Source organism: Carcharodon carcharias, chromosome 2 (genome assembly GCF_017639515.1).
Source record: "Carcharodon carcharias isolate sCarCar2 chromosome 2, sCarCar2.pri, whole genome shotgun sequence".
In the NCBI taxonomy this organism is placed as follows: Eukaryota; Metazoa; Chordata; class Chondrichthyes; order Lamniformes; family Lamnidae; genus Carcharodon; species Carcharodon carcharias.
The window spans coordinates 94,675,882-94,699,452 of record NC_054468.1 but is presented as its reverse complement, the minus strand read 5'-3'; the positions used below and the strand labels follow the sequence as shown (position 1 = coordinate 94,699,452).

The following is a 23,571-nucleotide window of genomic DNA, read 5'->3' as shown; positions in this document are numbered from 1 at the left end:
GTTTGTGAAGGCGTTAACTTATACTAGGCAATATTGCCTGCCAATAACACTATATACTTCATTTATATATGTAATAAACTACTTGTTTCATGATGTTTTTCATTCACACCTTTACATGCCAACATTGCAAGTTAGGTGACCTACACGTCACTACTTCAATTATGCACATCCGGTATATTAAAGGTTGCAGGCCTCCTGATACTTCATTTACATCTGCACTGAATTTTATAATGGCTTGTATTGCACCTCCTTCACCCACTACTTTTCTGTAGACTTTGGCTCCGACCTCCCTCAAACAAGGTTTGAAACATGGGAAAGAGAATGAGGATGGGGGTGGAGGAGGGGGCACATGGGGTGTGGAAGATGGAGAGGTTAGGGGATGGGCAAAATTAGAGAAAGCAGAATGAATAGGAGCACATGGAGATAGCAGAAAGGAGGGGGAACAACATTTACGCAAAAGGGGAGATGAGGGTAAGTAGATGACAGAGGTGAGGTACTAATACAGAGCTATAGAGGAGGGAATGAGGAGTGAAGGTGTAGTGGATAGGGGATAATTAAAGGGGATTGGTAAAAATGGAAGCAGCTGGAGTTGGGCGATTGCAAAAGATTGGAGTGACTGGGAAAATATAGAGGGGTGCTGAGGACATAAACCAGATGGTCAAAACGTTCAGGACTGAGGTGGTGAGGGATGAACAGATGAGATTGACTGTGGTTTGATGGGTTCTAAAATGGCTGATGAATCCAATGCACGATCTGCAGATTCTGCCACGTAGGGTAGGTGATGCTTGAAGAGTTGGGTAGATAGGTTGTTTGGAGGTTTGTGCACTCCCTCCAATGCCTTGACTTCACCTCTGCATGTTCCCGATGAAGTCTTTCAATGTGTTTGGTACCTTCCCAAATGAGCCTCGCAATTTTGGTCGGTCACAATGAGTCAATGGGTACGTTTGACCTCTTCAAGGAATCTTTGAGGACATCCCAAAGCATTTCCGCTATCCTCCTGGCAGTTTCCTGCTGCGACTGAGTTCCCAGTAGAGCAATTGCTTCAGGAGTCTGGTATCAGAGAGCATTATGAATTGAGGGGATGTTGACTTCACCGCACAGGCTGAGAGGGGAAAGCATCTAAGGTATCTTGATGTGAAATTTTAAATCATAATATTTAGCTGGTAGAGTATAAGCATTCAAATAAGCAAGAAATGGAATAAGGGGAGATGCTCAAAAGAGGAGAAAGTGGTCTCTCCCCATACTATTCTGGCAAAGATATGAGAGCCACAACGCCACCATGATAGTCTGGGTGTGGCAAACAGTGCAAGGTTTATCCAGGATAGCAGGTTTGATTTAGGGGAAAGCTGTCATCACCCTTCAGCCAAGTTTCCATCAAGGCCATGATGTTGATACAATTAACAATAACCTCAGAGGTGCAAGGACCTTGTTCACAAGTGAATGGGTATTCTGGAGGGAGCTTTTTTTAATTCATTTATGAGATGTGGGCTTCGCTGGCAGGGCCAGCATTTATTGCCCATCCCTAGGTGCCCTTGAGAAGGTGGTGGTGAGCTGCCTTCTTGAACAGCTGCAGTCCGTGTGGTGTAGGTACACCCACAGTGCTGTGGAAAGGAGTTCCAAGATTTGGACCCAGCGACAGTGAAGGAACGGCGATATATTTCCAAGTCAGGGTGGTGAATGACTTGGAGGGGAACTTCCAGGCGGTGGTGTTCCCATCTCTCTGTTGCCCTTGTCCTTCCAGGTGGTAGTGACCGTGTGTTTGGAAGCAGCCTTGATGAATTCCTGCAGTGTATCTTGTAGATGGTAAACACTGCTGCCACTGTGTGTCAGTGATGGAGGGAGTGAATGTTTGTGGATATGGTGCCAATCAAGCAGGCTGCTTTGTCCTGGACAGTGTCCAGCTTCTTCAGTGCTGTGGGAGCTGCACTCATCCAGGCAAGTGGGGAGTATTCCATCACACTCCTACCTTGTAACTTGTAGATGGTGGACAGACTTTGGGAAGTAAGATGGTGAGTTACTCGTTGCAGGATTCCTAGCCTGACCTGCTCTTGCAGTCACAGTATTTACATGGCTAGTCCAGTTCAGTATCTGGTCAATGGTAACCCCCAGGATGTTGCTAGTGGGGGATTCAGTGATGGTAATGCCATTGAATATCAAGGGGTGAGGATTGGATTCTCTCTTGTTGGAGATGGTCATTGCCTGACGCTTGTTACTTGCCGCTTGTCAGCCCAAGCCTGGGTATTGTCCAGGTCTTGTTGTATTTGGACATGGACTGATTCAGTATCTGAGTCATTGTGAATGGTACTGAACATTGTGCAATCAGTAGCAAACATCCTCACTTCTGACCTTAAAATGGAGGGAAGGTCATTGATGAAGCAGCTGAAGATGGTTGGACCGAGGACACTACCCTGAGAAACTCCTGCAGTGATGTCCTGGAGCTGTGATGACTAACCACCAATAACCACAACCATGTTCCATTGTGCTAGTATGACTCCAACCAGCAGAGAATTTTCCCTGATTCCCACTAACTCCAGTTTTGCCAGGGCCTTGATGCCACACTCGGTCAAATGCTGCCTTGATGTCAAAGGCAGTCACTCTCACCTCGGGAGTTCAGCACTTTTGTCCATGTTTGAAACAAGGCTGTAATAAGGTCAGGAGCTGAGTGGCCCTGGCGGAACCCAAACTGGGCAGTGAGCAGCTTGTTGCTAAGCAAGTGCCGCTTGATAGCACTGTTGATGACCCCTTCCATTACTTTACTGATGATCGAGAGTAGACTGATGGGGCGGTAATTGGCCGGGTTGGATTTGTCCTTTGTGTGTACAGGACATACCTGGGCAATTTTCCACATTGCCGGGTAGATACCAGTGTTGTAGCTGTACTGGAACAGCTTGGCTCAGGGCACAGCAAGTTCTGGAGCACCAGTCTTAAGTACTATTGCCAGAATATTGTCAGGGCTCAGTCTTTGCAGTATCCAGTGCCTTGAGCCATTCCTTGATATTACATGCAGCAAATAGAATTGGCTGAAGACTGGCATCTGTGATGCTGGGGACCTCCAGAGGAGGCAGAGATGGGTCATCCACTCGGCAGTTCTGGCTGAAGATTGTTGCAAATGCTTCAGCCTTATCTTTTGCACTGCTGTGCTGGGCTCCCCCATCATTGAAGATGGGAATATTTGTGGCTCCTCCTCCTCCTCCAGTGAGTTCTTCAATTATCCACCACCTTTCATGACTGGGTGTGGCAGGACTGCAGAGCTTAGATCTGATCCATTGATTGTGGGATCGCTTAGCTTATCACTGGCTGCTTATGCTGTCTGGCATGCAAGTAGTCCTGTATTATAGCTTCACCAGGTTGACACCACATTTTTAGGTATTTCCGGTGCTGCTCCTGGCACGCCCTCCTGCACTCTTCATTGAACCAGGGTTGATCCACTGGTTTGACAGTAATGGTAAAGTAGGGCATATGCTGGGCCATGAAGTTACAGATTGATTTCAAATACAATTCTGCTGCTAACGATGGCCCACAGTGCCTCACGGATGCCCAGTCTTGAGTTGCTAAGATTGGTTCGAAATCTATCCCATTTAGCACAGCGGCAGAGCTACACAACACGATGGAAGGTATCCTCAATGTGAAGGCGGTGGTCACTCCTACCAATACCATCATGGACAGATGCATCTGCAGCAGGCAGGTTGGTGAGGATGAGGTCAAGTATGTTTTTCCCTCTTGTTGGTTCCCTCACCACCTGCCAGAGACCCAGTCTAGCAGCTATGTCATTTAGGACTTGGCCAGCTCGGTCAGTAGTGGTGCTAACCGAGCCACTCTTGGTGATGGGCATTGAAATCCCCCACCCAGAGTATGTTCTGCACCCTTGCCACCCTCAGTGCTTCCTTCAAGTGATGTTCAACATGGAGGAGTAATGATTATCAGCTGAGGGAGGTACATGGTAATCAGCAGGGATTTCCTTGCCCATGTTTGACCTGATGCCATGAGGCTTCATGGGGGCCAGAGTCGATGTTGAGGACTCCCAGGGCAACTCCCTCCCAACTGTGTACTACTGTGCTACCACCTCTGCTGGGATGGTGCTGGTGGAGTCTGAGACATTATCTGTAAGGTACGATTCCGTGAGGGTGGCTGTGGCTGTTGCTTGACTAGTGTGTGAGACAGCTCTCCCAATTTTGTTAGTAAGGGGGGCTTTGCGTTGTCGTTTCCAGTGCCTAAGTCGATGCCGGGTGGTCTGTCCGGTTTCATTCCTTTTTTGTGATTTTATAGCAGCTTGTTACAACAGAGGGCATTTAAGAGTCAACCACATTGCTGTCACATGTTAGCCAGTGATTGGTTAGATGAGTTTTTACAACAAACAACAAAGTTTCATGATCATTAGACTTTTAATTCCAGACATTTATTGAATTCAAATTCAATCATCTGCTGTGGCAGGATTTGAACCTGGGTCTTTGGATTACTAGTCCAGCGACAATACCATTATGCCATCGTCTCCCTCTAATGTGGAGAGAGGTGGTGAGAACTGATCCCTGAAGAGTCCATAGGGTCAGCACTGGGAGGAGTGAGCTGGATGGGGAACAAAAAGTCAAAGTTAACCCCCAGCAGGCTTGCTGGATAGATAGTAGATCAGCTAGAGTATAACAGGGTAATTGCAGCTGTTGCTCTTCACTTTATAGGCTAAGTGCAGCTCTAGCTACACAAGAAGCTTGACACCATCCAGGATAAAGCAGCTCACTTAATTGGCACTCACTCAACACCTTAAACATCCACTCCCTCCACTACTGAAGCACAGTAGCAGCAATGCTTAGCATCTACAAGATGCACTGCAGCAACTCACGAAGGCTCTTTCGATAGCACCTTCCAAACACACAGCCTTTACCACCTAGAAGGACAAGGGCAGCAGATACATGGGGACACCACCACCTACGAGTTCCCCTCCAAGCCACTCACCATCCTGACCTGGAAAAATATCACTGTTCCTTCACTGTTATGGTCAAAATCCTGAAACTCCCTCTCTAACAGCACTGTGCATATAAATTAATCACAGGGACTGCAGCAGTTCAAGAAAGCAACTCAAAGAATAAAAGAAAGTAGGTAGCAACAAGTGCTTCACATGGCCCTTCGGAAAATGCTCAGACAGCCACAGAGGGAAGGCATAGAGGGAGACTTATCTAAGAGGGATACAAGTCTGGAATGGTGGTTGAAAAGTACAAAGACTGAGGAGTACTAAAGGATTACAGCAGGGATTTGGGAGGGCAGAGTACCCAAGAGGAGAGAAACAAAAGGAGGTATGACAACAGGAGAGAGAGGTCTAATAGGAGTACAGAGAAAATTAAAATGGAGGGAAAAAGTGGGTGAATTCAGTATCAAATCAGGTACAGAAAAGAGAAATAAAAAGAGGGGGGAACTAAAAGAAAAGGGACGGCAAGGGAAGTACTTGCACCTCAGCTATTTACAATCTACATTATTGATGTAGATCAGGGGAGGGTGTAAAATGCCCACGTTTGCTGGCAATATAAAGTGAAGTGGGAAAATAAGCAGTGAGGATGACAGAAAGAGAGTGCAGAAGGATATAGGCTGGTTGGGTGAGTGGGCAAGAACACAGCAGATTGAATACCATGTGGTGAAGTGTAAAGTTATTCAAGAAAAACAAGCTTTTTTTGAATGGCGAGATACTGGAAATGTTTGCATTCAGAGGGAAAGTGGTGTGTCCCTGTATATGAATTACAAAAAATTCAGAAGGCAAATGGCATATTAACTTTTGCCACAAAGGGACTCATGTATCAGAGAAAAGATTTACTATAATGATAGAGGACATTGGTGAGGACAATGGTTGCAGTTTTAGTCCCACTACCCAAGGAAGGGCATATTTGCCCGAGAGGGAGTGCAATGAAGATTAGCTGGACTAGTTCCTGGGATGTCGGGATTGTCCTATGAGAAGAGATTGAGTAGACTAGGCCATTCTTTCCTGGAGTTTAGAAGAATGAGCGGTGACCTCAATGAAGTATATAAACTTAAAGGGCTGGGTATGGATAGATGCTGAGAGATTGTTTCACTTGGCTGGAGAATTGAGATCATGGGACACAGTCTCAGAGTAAGTGGTCGACCTGTTAGACTGACATGAGGAGAAATTTCTTCACTCAAAGGTTGTAAATCTTTGGAATTCTCTAACCAGAGAGCTGTGGTTGCAGTTATTGAGGATATTTAAGTCAGAGGTCAACAGATTTTTGGCTAAGAGAATTAAGGGGTATGGGGATAGTGTGGGAGGGCAGAGTTGAGGTAGATCAGCCATGGTCGTATTGGATGGAGGAGCAGGCTCAAAAAGGGCCAAATGGACTGTTCCAGCTCCTATGTTCTTATATAATTCTTTTTTTTATCTCCAACAATTAAAAACATGAAGGAATCCACATTGTAATAGTTAATTTTCAGTACCAAGAGTGGCTCAGTGGTACTTACAACTTATGACTACAATGGTGCTTGGACTGGAATAGACAAAATGTAACTTTGTGGTGACTTCAGTTCATATCTATCATGCAAGTACACCAATGTCATGCCGTTCAATCCATTTCAATGATGAGGCAGACAGCAAGATGGTGTTTTTACAAGACTGATAATGGAGCAGCGCATCTCATATAGCAACTGTCTGCCCCCAAAATTGTAGTATTTGAGCATAAATAGCTCAATACTAAATGAGCATAAACCAGTAGTTTGACAATTAATTATGGTGTATACGCCACCTGGTTTTCACACATTTTGCAGAGGATCTGAAAACAGGCAACAACAAGTCCCGCCTAAAAACAGTGATGAGCAATACGGTGGCAGCCATGCCAGTGGTACAGATTAAGACCAGGGCCGTCTCCACAAATGTGTGTACATTCCACCCATTTTACATACAGAAGTATATCTGCTTCTACCCAAAGTGTGTCTAAACAACTTGTGCTGAATGCGGCCCATGCCAAGTAATGGGATGTCATATCAGGCCACTGTGCAATTTGACATCCCATCTCAATTAACTAGTCCCTTTCGAACCTAAAGAACACTCATGCCACTCCTCAATCTTCCCTTTCCTGGTGAGAACATGGCCAATTTACATAAGCATTCATAACTCAATCCCTCCATTTCTTCTATCATTCTGCTCTTCTGTATCCCTTCTATCGTTAATGTCTTTTCAGTACTATAACAATGAGGACTGCTCACAGTACTTCAAGTGGAGGCACACCAATAACTTACAAAGCAGTACTATCACTATCTCAACTCAATACTGATTTTTAATACATCAAGATCTGATTTCCTTGACATTCTACATCGCAGAATAAAGTCATTGTCTTGTATAAAATACTGGACATAGTTTTTTCAAACTGAAAACAATATTGCAGTTCATAAACCTCCATTGTTCTGCCCCTCTCTCTACAGTTTCTACCACCAATGGTGACCAGGTGAGGAGAAAGAAAATAAATGAGAAAGCCTGACAAAGCTAAATTTCAATTACAATTTATCATATCCTTGGGATATCCCAGAAGCACTTCATAAATAATGAATTACTTAGAAGTGCGGTCATTGCTGCAATGCAGGATTAATGGATTTTATCATAACCCCAAACAGAGGAGACAATCTCCTAATACCTCAATGACAGTTTGGCCAATCTATACATCTTGGATCTCTGAATAATTGGATCAACAATACCGCATAAGAGCATCGGAGGTCAGAAGAATGTTTGGTGTGGAAACTAGAAACAGAAAGTAGTACGGTGGGAGAATAGAATCATAGAATGCTTACAGCACAGGAGGCTATTTGACCTGTTGAGACATTGCCAGCTCTCTGCATGAGCAATTTAGTTAGCCCCATTCCCCAGCTCTTTCCTCTTAGTTCTCCATTTTTCTCCCTTCGGGTGCTTATCCAATTCCCTTTTGAAAGCCAAGACGGAATCTGCCTCCACCAAACTCCCAGGCAGTGCATTCCAGACCCCAACCACTCACTGTGTACAGAAACTTTTCCTCATGTTGTGTTTGATTCATTTGCCAATCACTTCAAATCTGTGATCTTTGGTCCTCAACCCTCCTGCCAAAGGGGGGGGTTCTCCCTATCTACTCTGCTCAGACTCATGATTTTGAACACCTCTGTCAAAATTCCTCTCAAACATCTCTAAGGAGTGCTTCTCCAATCTACCTAAATAACTAAGTCCCTCATTCTGGCCCATTCTTATAATCCTTTTCTGCTCTAAAGCCTCTTCTAAATCTGAGGTCACAGCACTTTGCAAGTGGAGTTTTATCAGTACTAACAATAAAGATATACAAATAAACACACTTTAATGTTGTGCAATATATTCCTTATACATCCTTAATCACTTCAATGTGCTACCATCATGAATGAAACCACAAAAAAATTTACACTGTCGTCATTCTACTCGGCTGAAATTTTAGAAACATGTTAAATGCACCCAACCTGGGCTACTCAATACGGACAGGGTGTGCTTCTTAACGAGGAGCACAGAGTTCCAAAGCAAAGAGGTAATACTAAACCTTTACAAATCATTTGTTAGACTGCAGTTGGAATACTGTGCTAAGTTTTGGGCATCCTGGTATGGAAAAGACTCCAAGGCCATGGAAAAAAAAAGCAGAAAAGAATGACTGAAATGCTGCAAATGATGAAAAGTTTCAGTAATGAGGGGAAAATGGAAGAAACTGGCTCTTTAGCCAGCTGTGTAAACAGAAAAGACAGACTAATGTATTGGATAGAATCCTTCTATTGAATAATCTAAAATGAACCTGCTCATTCCTAGTTCATTTAAGCAGCGTAAAATGTCTCAGCTTGACATAAAAGATCCCGTGGCACTATTCAAAGAGCAAAGAGGAGCCTGGACAATATTTTTCCTTCAAATATCACTGAAAACAGAATATCAATTGCTGTTTGTGGGAGCTTGCCATGCAAACTGCAAAATGGCTGTTGCATTTTCTACATTTGAATTGTAGTCACTGTTGTAAAGGTACTTCCTTGGTTGAAAACATTTTGGGCCATTTTGATACTATGACATGCACTATGGAAATCCTGTTTCTTTCTTTTCTTCAAATGAATTTAAATTGGCTGCTTCAGTACCTGCATTGTTTACTTCCCTCTGACTCATTGTTCAAATTACATGCTTCCCATATTATTATTTTCTTTTATTGGGACAGCAGTTATAGGTGGTTTGATAAACACAGTAATTACTATTCACCATTAATAGCCTCATTAGTAGACAAAAGCTAAATTGAATTTTCCATTAAGAGTAAAGGTTGTGACTGTAATGCCTGCCAAATTTGCTTTCCTGTTGTTTTCTATCAGTGATTAATGAAAGTAAACAATTCCACTAAGAAAAATATATCAATATTACAGCAGAAGATTGAGAAACTTATCCCCCTGCCCGCTTTAACATCTTGAAAATATTTGTTGCCCTCTTAGCAGTAGAGAGAAAGTGGTGTCTAAACAAGATGCACCTCACTAATAGTGGAGACATTCGGGTAGAGCCTCTGCCGCAGCTCCCATGCTATCTGATTCACACCAGATTCCTTACTCAATGGCCTATAAAGGGAGCCTTGGTAATTCACTTCATCAGCTATAACTCACTGTTGTGATTCCTGAGTGACAGGAACTACAATTTCCAGCATGCACCATACAACTCAGGAACTAGTAAGGTTTTCAAAATCAAATTGCAAACATATCCAGGATCTCAGTGAGTGAGGCCCTGGCAAAGATGAGAAGCCACAGTCCTGGCTAACAACTACATGAGAAGTCTGCTGTGTATTGTCAGTGGTATATACGGCACCAACAATCACACCCACCCTTTCCATTCTAAAAGCTTAAAAGCCATGTCCAAGTTCCAGAGTTTAGAACAAATTACAATCAAACCCCTGATTACAGATCAAAGCAAAGTTTAATAGCTGAAAATATCCTGTAAATCACAGCACAATACTTTCACAGGGTTGCCAAAGTCACTGCTGAGTTAATCATATATGGAACCCAGGTGCGAGCAAGTGCAGTGAGAATGGAAATCATCTTGCCTTAAAATGGTCAAAAAATGAGAAAACACTCCAAAGTGAGCTTCTTCAGTGACCAAATCAGCCCATAACAGTCTCTTGTGTGGGCACCCTGCTGGTAATCTGGTCTCATGCCTTGGCGTTCCTCTTAAACTTCCATCTAGGCAGCTCAAATGCTTGGCAATTTTGACTGAGCTTGAAATGACTTGACGCCTGAATTAGCACAGTAAGTGCTGCGTTGGAATAGTCCACTTTTTCATTCTTTGCACTATTAATAGCAGCAAGGATAATACATAATTTAGAATTATCGTTCAGTGGTACTTTAGTTGCTTGTAAGTCAATTAAAATCGCATTTCAGTGCATAAACCTGCCGAAGAAATCGCAGCCAATGCTCTCCTCCCAGCAGCAACCTGCACTAAGTGGAGATGTTACATTCACTGATGTCACCACACACATTTATATTTCACATTCAGTCCATTCTGCTCATAACATGAGGGATACCCACTCTGGGGTAATGGGACCATTTCTACTTCATCACAAGTGTCAACACCAAGTGCTTCCAGGTCAGGTAGAGCATGTAGTGTCAAGCTCCTTCTACCCATCCCAATCATCAAAGAGCATCTCTCATTGCATCAGTATGACACAGTTCCTTTATCCAGATCTTAAAATCCTAAAATGATCCCAGGTGCAGCTTGTACTTTTAAAAAAAAGTCAAGAAAGGGCTTAGTTATCTCTGACTGATGTAGAGAAGAAAATTTCTGTCTTTGACATGTGCTGTATCTCTGTAACTTCACCTGAAAATGTATTTTGCAGCTGCTTTTCAAATAACTTGTAAAGAAACTCAAATTCCTACACTCCAAGAGGAGATGCACCTTTTCGGATGTGAATTAACTAGTCATTTTCTGACTAAATCCTACTAATTCATATTGGGAAATTCTGCCATGCTGAGGCTGTACCAACTTCCTAAAGCCAATATAGTTGTGGGTTCAAATATCAACTTCAAGGCCAAGCTTTTGAGAGAGGCTTGAGCCTTTATGGAAAATATTAACAAAGTTACACACAAGACAATTTTATAGGTAATTTTAATCATGCTTTTGTGAATTGCATTGCAAGTTATGTTAAAATTCTTGTTTTTACACCTGCCAGGCTAAGGGGAAGATAAGCACACAAACATTTGTAAGTATTTTGAATGTCTGCTAATTTGCATATGAAATTACAATCAGCTGATATATAATTCCAATCGGTTGAAAAACAATTGCATTGCAGTTAAATAAATTACACAGATAGGACCTCAAACCTGGCTATCCGAAAATCAGTGGAATCTGAAAACTGGACTTTTTTTTTTAAAGTGGATCATGCAAGAATTTTAAATGAGTGAAAAAAGCACTTGTTTGGGAAGTTGCTGCATCAGAGTGCTGGGGGACGAGTAGTCATCTGCTTCGCGCGCCTGACAGAGTGGTTCAGCAATCCTTGACCCCACCTGTCCCAGCTTGGGAATGTATGGGGAGTTACTGCGTCGGCGTGGTGTCATGCAACTGTCCTTTCCCATGGTGAGGGGTTGCAGATGTGGCAGAGACAGTTGAACTCACCAAGGAAGAACAAAACACTTGTAGAATCCAATAGGTAGAATATTTAGCTATGTATTGTACTTGGGATATGCCTATTCTTGCTACATTATTGAATTTTGATGCCATTAATGCCACCCAAATAGAAGCCCTCAGGTTTAAATTCAAACATTGCACTTGATTCCCAAAGCCTTTAAGTTCCATGGACACTGGTTGCCTTCTTGCAACTAGCCCTGGTCAGTTCAAAGAGAGTTATTAGAGACTGTACAACCTTGCATGAATAAAAGACAAATAGTTGTTACAACAGTTTCTAACATCATTTCAGTTTGAATGATCTTGTGCTGACATAGGGAAGTAGGGGAGGCATAAAAGAATTATTAAATACTGCGTGAGACGTGAATTAATATAAGCAGAGACGTGGCATTAACCTAAAGTGTTTGCAATCATATTTGGTTTTCATGTGCCTCCTATTCACTGAATTAAAGGGTTTCGATTTGCTTTCCAGAAACTGGCAAGTTTACTTAATAAAGCATCTCATATTAAACTGGAAGAATATGATTATACGCCAATTTGCATTGCACAGATTTGAAGAATACAAATGTGGGAAATTTATAAATAAGCACATTGTTGGGGTGACTTTTTGCACACAAACTCAATTGATCATTTCTACAACAGCAGATATCCCAAATATTACCAGTGCTGACAAGCTGTTTTATAATACTTCATGTTTTATAATTGCTTCATGCTGACTGTACAACACAAACAGGCCATTTGCCCCAACTCCTCTACACTTATGTTTACACTCCATACAAGCCGTCAAGTATCCCTCTTCATCTAATCCTTCTATTCATTGCAGCTTATTGCTTTCTACTTCATGAATTTGACATTAATGATGACAAAACTACCCCTGTTTATCCAAGTATAGGACACAAATCACATTGCTGTAACGTTGAGATATCATCCAACTATCTGAAGAAAAGGGTGGGGTCAAGGATTGCTGAACTACTCTGTCAGGCGCGCGAAGCAGATGACCACTTGTCCCCCACCACTCTGATGCAGCAACTCACAAAACAAGTGCTTTTTTCACTCATTTATCAACTGGAATACAAGAGTCAGAAATTCTCAGACAAAATGCCTTACTATTGTAGTGAGAAAAATCTCACCGAGGCTCACCAAAAGGGAAATTGTTCCCAAAACGGATGCTCAATGCACCATGGCCCTTAAGCTACCAGCATGATGGAACTGGGTCAAAGACTGAGCCCAGAATTTGAGAGGCTGAAACCTTTATATTAAGTAATGAATTAAACTTCTAAAAAAAAAAGGCAATTTAACAGACCAACTTAACCATATCTAATACAAAATAGGCATTTTTAAATTTATGGAATGAGAGCATCACTAGCAATGCCAGCATTTATTGCCTATCCCCAATTGCCCTCAAGGTGGTGGTGAGTTGCCTTCTTGAACCACTGCAGTCCACGGGATGTAGATGTAGGTATATCCATGATGCTGTTTGGGAGGGAGTTCCAGGATTTTGATCGAATGACAGTGAAGGAACACGGTATAGTTCCTAGTCAGGATGGTGTGAGACTTGGAAGGAACTTGCAGGCAGTGGTGCTCTCAGGACGTGCTGCCCTTGTTCTTCAAAGTGGTAGGAGTCACAGGTTTGGAAGGTGCTGTGAAAGGAGCTTTGGTGAGTTGCTGTAATGCATCTTGTACGTGGTACGCAACAGCCATGGTGTGCCAGTGGTGGAGGGAGTGGTGTTCAAGATGGTAGGCAGGGTGATCAAGAAATCTGCTTTCAACTGGCAGGTGTTGAGCATCTGATGGTGTTGAATTTCTTGGAAGTTGCTGGAGCTTCACTCATCCAGGACAGTATTCCATCTCACTATTGGCTTGTGGATGGTGGACAGGTTTTGGGGAGTCAGGGGATGATTTACCCACCCCAAAATTCCAAGTCTGACCTACTCATGCAGTATTTACATAGTTGGTCCAGTTCAAGTTTTTGGTCAATAGTAACCCACAGGATGTTGATAATGGGGGATTCAGTGATGGCAACGCCCTGAATGTAAAGAGATGGTGGTTAGAATCACTCATGGTCATTACCTGGCACTTGTGTAGCACCAATGTTACTTGCCATTTATCAGCCCAAGCCTGAATGCTGTCCAGGTGTTGCTGCATATGGGTTCAACTGCTTCAGTATCCAAGGAGACGTGAATGGTATTGGACACTGTACAATCAGCAAACATCCCCATTTTGACCTTATGACGGAGGGAAGGTCATTGATGATGAAGAAGATAGTTGGGCCTGGGACACTACCCTGAGGAACTCCTGCAGTGATATCCTGGGCCTGAGCTGATTGGCCTCCAACAAACAACCATCCTTCCTTGGTAAAAACAAAAAACTGCAGATGCTGGAAATCCAAAACAAAAACAGAATTACCTGGAAAAGCTCAGCAGGTCTGGCAGCATCAGCGGAGAAGAAAAAAGTTGATGTTTCCAGTCTTCATGACCTTCAACAGAACTGAGTAAAATTAGGAGAGGGGTGAAATAGAAACTGGTTTAAGGGAGGGAGGGTTGTGGTTGTAGGGACAAGCAAGCAGTGATAGGAGCAGATAATCAAAAGATGTCACAGACAAAAGAACAAAGAGGTGTTGAAGGTGGTGATATTATCTAAACGAATGTGCTAATTAAGAATGGATGGCAGGACACACAAAGTACAGCTCTAATGGGGGTGGGATGGAATAAGACTAACAGGGCATAAAAGGTATAGATGTAAAAATAATGGAAATAGGTGGGAAAAGAAAAATCTATATAAATTATTGGAAAAAACAAAAACATTATGCTACATTGGAGAGACCAAATGGGTGACCGCTTTGCAGAACACCTGCGGTCTGTCCGCAAGAATGACCCAAACCTCCCTGTCGCTTGCCATTTTAACACTCCACCCTGCTCTCTTGCCCACATGTCTGTCCTTGGCTTGCTGCATTGTTCCAGCGAAGCTCAATGCAAACTGGAGGAACAGCACCTCATCTTCCGACTAGGCACTTTACAGCCTTCCGGACTGAATATGAATTCAACAACTTTAGATCTTGAACTCCCTCCTCCATCCCCACCCCCTTTCCGTTTCTTCCCCCTCCCTTTTGTTTTCGTTTTTTCCAATAATTTATATAGATTTTTCTTTTCCCACCTATTTCCATTATTTTTAAATCTATACCTTTTATGCCCTGTTAGTCTTATTCCACCCCACCCCCACTAGAGCTGTAACTTGTGTGTCCTGCCATCCATTCTTAATTAGCACATTCGTTTAGATAATATCACCACCTTCAACACCTCTTTGTTCTTTTGTCCGTGACATCTTTTGATTATCTGCTCCAATCACTGCTTGCTTGTCCCTACAACCACAACACCAACACCCCCCCCCAACCACTTCTCTCCCCCCACCTTAAACCAGCTTATATTTCACCCCTCTCCTAATCTTACTAATCCTTCCTTGGTACTAGGCAGGACTCCAGTCAGTTGAGAGTTTCCGCAGATTGTTACGAACTTCCATTTTACTAGGGTTCCTTGATGTCACACTTAGTCAAATACTGCCTTGATGTCAAGGACAGTCACTCACACCTCTGGAATTCAGTTTTTTTTAATTAAGTTTGAACCAAGACTGTAATGAGGTCTGGAGCTGAGTGGCTTTGATGGAGAACATTAGAAATCTTTTTAGCCATTTATTGAGACAAAACATTTGTTTGGTTCACATTCTTTCTAATCAATTTAGAAATGGCTGACAATTAATTTGAGCATTTAGCAAACTTGTATACAGTGAAAAAGGGGCTTGGCCTAAATAGCCAGGTGGTTATAGTACTGGGTTTGTAACCCCAAGATTGAGAGTTCAAATCCCACAATGGCAAACTATGAAACAATGTTACTTCATCTGAAACAGATGGAAACGGGTTTGTACTCAAAAGAGTTACAGTGAAAAAGGAGTGTAATTAAATTATGTGGCTTATGCAGAGCAAAACAACATCCCACACTTAATAGCCTGTTCTTGCTGTAACATTCTTTGATTCCTTGTTAGTTTATCTGCTAGAAGTAAAGTTTGCACTAATTTGGGATTACCTAGTATATACGGTACAGACACAGGCCATCCAGCCCAATTCGTCCATGTTCATGCTGCATTCAAGCCTCCTCCCATCTTTTCTCATCTAAATCTAAACCCATTTTATAACGTAGCAACCAGAACTGCACACCCTACTCTAAGCATGGTCTAACCATGGTTCTACATATGTTTAGCATAACTTCACTGCTTTTCAATTCTATCCTTCTAGAAATAAAAAGTGATTGGTTTGTTTTTAAAATGGCTTTGTTAACCTATGGAGCAGCTTTTAGTGATTGGTCTATTTGTATTCAGAGAACCCTTTGTTCCTCTACCCAACCTAGACTTGCATCTTCCAAGCAAAATGTACTGTCTTACATTTGTGTTTTATTCAAATCAGGATGTGTACATCACTGGCAGGCCAGCATTAATTCCCCATCCCTGGCTGTCCTTGAGAAGGTGGCAATACGTATGAATTAGCAGGAGTAGGTCACTGGGCCCCTTGAGCATGCTCCGCCATTCATTAAATCATGGCTGATCTGATTTTAACCTCAACTCCACATTCCTGCCTACCCCCAACAGCTTTTCACCCCCTTGGTAATCAACAATCTATCTAGCTCTGCCTTAAAAATATTCAAAGACTTGCTTTCACTGCCTTTTCAGGAGGTGTTCCAAAGACTGTCAACCCTCTGAAAAAGTTTTCCTCATCTGCCTTGAATGGGTGACCTTTATTTTTAAACAGTGACCCCTAGCTCTAGATCTCCCCAAGAGGAAACATCCTCCCCACATCCACCCTGTCAAGACCCCTCAAGATCTTACATGTTTCAATCAAGTCATTTCTCACTCTAAACTCCAGCGGATACAAGTCTTTCCAGCCTTACCCCATAAGACAACATGCCCATTCCAGGTGTTTGTCTAGTAAACCTTCTTTGAGCTGCTTCCTTCTTTATATACATCCTTCTTTATATAAAGGAGACCAATTCATGTACACAGTGCTCCAGGTGTGGCCTCATCAGTGCTCTGTACAACTGAAGCATAATCTGCCTGTTTCTGTATTCAATTCCCCGCGCAATAAATGACAACATTTTATTAGCTTTCCTAATTACTTGCTGTACCTGCACATGAACCTCTTGCGGTTTGTGCAACAGGACTCCCACATCCCTCTGCATCTCATTTGCCAATTTGAACTTCATTTGCCAATTATTTGTCCAGACACCCTCAGTATTGACTATCCCCCACCCTAAAAAATTGATGTCATCTTCAAATTTAGAAATTGTGTTTTTGTTTCCAAAGTCCAAACTATTAATGTAAATTGTGAACCAAGGTGGTCCCAGCACTGTTGCTTGTGGAACACCAATTCCCACTTTCTGCCACAACCATTTATTCCTACTCTCTCCTTTGTCTTGAAGCCAGTTAGCAATTCATTCTGCCACTTGTTCCCTGACTCCACATTCTCTGATCTTATTCATTTGTCTATGATGGGGCACTTTATCGAAGACCTTTTGAATATCCAGATAAATTACACCTACTGTATTACCATTATCTGCTCTGTTACCTCAGAAAATTCATAAGACAAGATCTTCCATTCTGAAATCCACACAGGCTATTCTTTACTATATTTTTTTGTTTTTAGATGTTCTTCTATTCTCTCCTTTAGTAAGGATTCCATTACATTTCCTGCCACTGATGATAAGCTGACTGGTCTATAATTCCCTGGACATGTTCTGTCCTCCTTAAATATAGGAATTACGTTAGCTTTCCATCAGTCCTCTAGCACGACCCCTTTTCCTAACAAATTGTTATATATATCTCTATCTGTTCCCTAGCTTCTTTTAAAATGCTTGGATGCAAAACCAGAACAGGTTTTCATTCACTAAGATAAAAGCAAAATACTGCAGATGTTGGAAATCTGAAACAAAAACAAAAATTGTGGAAAAACTCTGCAGATCTGACAGCACCTGTGGAGAAGACTCTTCTGAAGAGTCATACGGACTCGAAACGTTAACTCTGTCTTCCTCTCCATAGATGCTGTCAGACCTGCTGAGTTTTTCCAGCAATTTTTGTTTTTGTTTCAGGTTTTCATTCACTTTGATTAGTCTGATTATTCAATACAGCCTTTTTTTTTGCATTTTAAATGCATTTATCTCATTATTCATTTCATCAATGTCATGTCTACCTGTTTAACTCCCTGATAAATACTGAAGCAAAATAATTATTTAATATTTCTGCCATCTAGCGTCACCCGTGGTATCATCCAGTCTATCCATTAATGACCCTATTACCATCACAGACTTCCTTTTTTACTGATATACCTGTGAAATATTTTTTGTTTTATGTTCCTTGATAATTTTTTAGTTTCTCTTTACCTTCCTGTTTTTGACCTCGCTCCTGATTTCTTCATATTCTATTATGCACTCTTCTGCTGTCTCAGTTCCTAATGAACACCTCGTTCCTACCCCTCAAATTGTTACTTTACATCTTTATTCATCCATAGTAAATCTTCCCTTTAGGTTTTTACATAATGGGCTGGAAAGAAGTCCTCTCTCAAAAGCAAACTGAAATGTAGCTGCTATAGCCATTTTAGAATATATTTCAAGATTAAACAATAGCAAAATTCTTAAGTGCAAAGTTATATGTCACATAATTGGCTATACTGGCTACACAGGACAATTCTCAGATATAGCAGCCAACACACAAAGATAGATAGGAAAGTTAAGTTATGAAGAGGGCACAAGGAGGCTACAAAGTGACATAGATAGGTTAAGTGAGTGAGCAGAGACATGGCAAATGGAGTATAATGTGGGAAAGTGTGAAATTGTCTATTTAGGCAGGAATAAAAAGCAGCAATTACCTAAATGGTGAGATTTCAGAGCTCCGAGATTCAGAGGAATCTGGGTGGCCTGGTGCATGAATCATGAAAGGTACAGCAAGTAATTAGGAAAGCTAATAGAATGTTACTGCTTATGAGGGGGATTGAATACAAAAGTAGGGGATTGATGCTTCAGGTGTGCAGGGTACTGGTGAGACCACACCTGGAGTACTGTAAACATGATTTGTAAAAGGTAGGTCCCGTCTGATAACAGTCACCTCTTAAAAATTCAAACAGGTTTAAGTAAAATTGAAGTTCAGAGAATTAATGACAAATCATCGATGCAGTTAGTTGAATGGCAAGTACTGCAGTTGGCAGGATGGGACTAGTGGTTTCTCACAAGGATTTGTGTTGGGAATAGAAGAACATCTTAAAAAAAAAATGACTTAGATGATGGAATAGAAAGTCCCTTAACCAAGTTTGCCAATGACATCAAGGTAGGTGGTATTGTAAGCAGTGTAGATGGGGACATGAAATTACAATGGGATATTAATATGCATTAAATTAATGAAATACATTTGCCAAAGTTTTGTTCAATGTGGATAAATAAGTCATCCACTTTGGACTAAAAAGGATAGAATAAAGTACTTTTCAAATGTGAAATGTTAGGAACAGTAGGGATCCAAAAAGACTCGGGGGCCCAGGTACAAAGATTTTTTAAAAAGTCATTTCTGAACCCGTTCATGAGTCGAAAAGGGCTAATGCATTTATATCTTGAGGATTAGAATAATGGGAGCTGAAATCATGCCTCAGCTACACAAAGCCCTTGTTAGACCACAGTCAGAGTATGGTGAGCAGTTCTATGCACCACACCAGAAGGAGGATACACTGGCCTTGAGAGGGCTGCAACACAGATTTAGCAGAATGATACGTGGACTCCAAGTGTTAAAATTGCAAGCTGAGTTTACACAAATTAACATTGTATTCCCTGGAATTTTGAAGGTTAAATTGTGACTTAATAGAACCAATAGGGCAAATACAGAGAAACTATTTCTGCTGGTTGGAGAGTTTAGGCTAAGGGCATAGCCCAAAATTAGAGCCAAGCTTTTCAGGAGATTACAAAACACCTCTACACACACAGGGTGGTAGAATTTTGGAACCTGCAAATGGCAGCCGATGCAAGATCAATTAATTTTTAATCTCATCACATTTTCAATATTAAATCTCAGATACTTATTAGCAAGAGGTATTAAGAATATGGAACAAAGTATTCATGTGGAGCTAGTTCATGGATTCAGGAGAAGACAGTGGTGTAGTGGTAATGTCACTGGGCTACAGCTTAACATCCTGGGGACATGTTCAAATTTCACTATGGCAGCTAGAGCAATTTAAAGTCAATTAATGGATCTGGAGTATAAAGCTAGTCTCAGTAATGGCGACCATGATAACTATCATTGGTTTTGCAAAACCAATCAGGTTCATTCATACATCATGTCCTTTAGGAAGGAAATCTGCCATCCTTATCTGGTCTGGCCTACACCTGACTCTAGATACAGCAATGTGGTTAAATCTCAACTGCCCTCTGAAATGGCCTAGCAAGCCACTCAGTTGTCCCAAACAGAAAACTCAAATAGGCTTCAGCAGTTTAAGGCAGCAGCTGACCAGCACCATCTCAATGGCAGTTAGGGATGGGCAACAAATGCTGGCATTACCAGCAACGCCCACATCCCACTAAAGTGTCTACATAAAATCATGATCTCAACGAATGGCAGAATATGCTCAAGGACCTGAATGACCTACTCCTTTTCCTATGTCCCTATGAGTGCACCAGCAAATAAGAAGTGAGCAGGCAGCTTGACAAACTTATCTCCCTCAAAACCCAGACAGAATGCTGGATAAGAGCCACGGCGAATAAGTTTACAAAAATGCAATACAAGACAATATCAAATATGTAAAGATAAGCGTACAACACAGCATTATTGGACTTTGTAAAACGAACTTAGATAACACCTTATTACATTTCACCATAAAATCTACACCTTAAAAGAGAGGCTGTTGCATTCTTTACAAGTTTTGATACAAAGCCCATCAAAAGTGATACTATAACATAAAAGGAGTTGAAACTCTTGCAGGTGTTTAACTGGATGTCTCTGACAAAACAGGAGGAGCAAAGGCTAATACTTCCAGGCAGAAGCCCTGCCTTCCCTACCCTCCAGATTCACCAAAGTATAGATTTAGCTGCATTTAACTGCTCAGCCACTCAGCTGCCCAGTAATATATAAAATTGCAGGTTAGCAAGAAAACTTCAAATTTGATCTGTCCTGGTTAGTGCAAGATAGCTTGTCAAGCTTTGACAACATCATTTACTCCTATGCCTAAACTGCTTTCCTTGGTGAGGAGTAAAACAAAAAGATTTGGAGGATTCCTTTGCATACAATTGGCAGAATACTTAAAGCCAGCCTTCATACTTCATCCAAGATTGGATGATGGACAAGTTGTCAGCAAATAGAGGCAAAGCAGGAGTTCAGAAAGATAAAGCTGGGAGTTGACATGCAAGTATGCAAGAAGTAAAATCACCATTTAAAGATGAAGGAGGTTGTCTTGTAGTTAAGAGTGAAAACATTTCACCTCAGTGCAATTGAAACGGTAGCAATACCAGAGGAACAGGTGAAGAGTCACAACTGGAATTTCGGGGAATGAAAGTGGGAGATTCACCATGCCCAGCCTAGATCATTTTCTTTTCTGTTGTGAACTAACAGGAGGACCACCAACAGTAATCTTCAGTGAAGTCACAATAAACAATTGCCACAGAGTATGGGCAAAGTGTGACCTTGGATGCTTCTTCTAGGCTGAAGCCCATAATACTACTATATAAAAACAAAAAAAACTGCGGATGCTGGAAATCCAAAACAAAAACAGAATTACCTGGAAAAACTCAGCAGGTCTGGCAGCATCAGCGGAGAAGAAAAGAGTTGACGTTTCGAGTCCTCATGACCCTTCGACAGAACTTGAGTTCAAGTCCAAGAAAGAGTTGAAATATAAGCTGGTTTAAGGTGTGTGTGTGGGGGGGTGGAGAGAGAGAGAGAGAAGTGGAGAGGGGGTGTGGTTGTAGGGACAAACAAGCAGTGACAGAAGCAGATCATCAAAAGATGTCAACAACAATAGAACAAAAGAACACATAGGTGTTAAAGTTGGTGATATTATCTAAATGAATGTGCTAATTAAGAATGGATGGTAGGGGACTCAAGGTATAGCTCTGGTGGGGGTGGGGAGAGCATAAAATATTTTAAAATATTTAAAAATGGAAATAGGTGGGAAAAGAAAAATCTATATAATTTATTGGGAAAAAAAAGGAAGGGGGAAACAGAAAGGGGGTGGGGATGGGGGAGGGAGCTCACGACCTAAAGTTGTTGAATTCAATATTCAGTCCGGAAGGCTGTAAAGTGCCTGGTCGGAAGATGAGGTGTTGTTCCTCCAGTTTGCGTTGGGCTTCACTGACGCCTCAACAAGAAACTTTTTATCTTTCTCTCAAGTGCTAAGGAACGCAAGCTCCAACAACTCATCGACACCAACACCCATCTAGGACCCTCCACCCCTGCCCATCCCTCCGTCCCCACCCCATCTTCCAATCCCAACCCCAGCCGTGTATTCACTATACCCCCTGACCTTCCCCTCTCCGATGCTGAACGTTCAGTGCTCAGCAAAGGACTTAGTTTCATACCCTTATGCCCTCATCTCAATTAATTTCGGGCTCGGCATGATGCTGAACTCTTCTTCCGCCGTCTTCGTCTCTGAGCTCACTTCTTTGGGCAGGAGTCCTCTCCCAGTTCAACGGATCCTTTTACCCATCTCCAATATTCTCCCTCCACCTGGACCCCTCCCTCTGGATTCTTACCTTCTCTTGATCTTTTCATTGAGAACTGTCGGCGCGACAGTAGTCGTCTCAATTTCTCTGCTCCTCTCACCCATTCTAACCTGTCTCTCTCTGAACTTACTGCACTCCATTCTCTCAGGTCCAACCCTGACATTGTCATCAAACCCGCTGACAAGGGTGGTGCTGTTGTTGTCTGGCGCACTGACCTCTACCTCGCGGAGGCTGAGCGTCAACTCGCAGACACTTCCTCCTACCTCTCCCTGGACCATGACCCCACCACTGAACATCAAGCCATTGTTTCCAGGACTGTCACTGACCTCATCTCCTCTGGGGATCTTCCTCCCACAGCTTCCAACCTGATAGTCGCCCAACCTCGGACGGCCCGCTTCTATCTCCTACCCAAAATCCACAAACAGAACTGCCCCAGTAGACCGATCGTCTCAGCTTGCTCCTGCCCCACAGAACTCATTTCTCGTTATCTTGACTCCCTTCTCTCTCCCCTTGTCCAGTCCCTTCCCACCTACATCCGTGATTCCTCTGACACCTTACGTCACATCAACAATTTCCAGTTCCCTGGCCCCAACTGCTTCCTCTTCACCATGGACGTCCAATCCCTCTACTCCTCCATCCCCCACCAGGATGGTCTGAGGGCCCTTAGCTTCTTCCTCGAACAGAGGCCCGAACAATCCCCATCCACCACTACTCTCCTCCGTCTGGCTGAACTTGTTCTCACGCTGAACAATTTCTCCTTCAACTCCTCTCACTTCCTCCAAATAAAAGGTGTGGCTATGGGTACCCGCATGGGCCCCAGCTATGCCTGTCTCTTTATGGGGTATGTGGAACATTCCTTGTTCCAGTCCTACTCCGGCCCCCTTCCACAACCCTTTCTCTGGTACATCGATGATTACTTCGGTGCCGCTTCATGCTCTCGTCGGGACTTGGAAAAATTTATTAATTTTGCTTCCAATCTCCACCCCTCCATCATTTTCACGTGGTCCATCTCTGACACTTCCCTTCCTTGACCTCTCTGTCTCAATCTCTGGTGATAGACTGTCCACCAATATCCATTACAAACCCACGAACTCCCACAGCTACCTCGACTACAGCTCCTCACACCCCGCTTCCTGTAAGGACTCCATCCCATTCTCACAGTTCCTTCGCCTCCGTCGCATCTGATCCGATGATGCCACCTTCAAAAACAGTTCCTCTGACATGTCCTCCTTCTTCCTT

The 23,571-nt window shown here is 42.5% G+C and overlaps 1 protein-coding gene across 3 annotated transcripts in view; it reads right to left on the bottom strand.

Moving 5' to 3' along the window:
- The window catches only part of atg4b (autophagy related 4B, cysteine peptidase), a 73,007-nt gene that overhangs the window by 40,183 nt on the left and 9,253 nt on the right, over nt 1-23,571 (bottom strand). The window contains exon 1 of one of the 3 annotated variants that reach the window (XM_041182756.1): nt 4,475-4,547. The exons of the other annotated variants lie outside the window; for them this stretch is intronic. The gene's annotated coding sequence lies outside the window, so the exon portion shown is untranslated. Of the gene's footprint in view, nt 1-4,474; nt 4,548-23,571 lie in introns of those variants that run through there. 3 annotated transcript variants of the gene reach the window in all.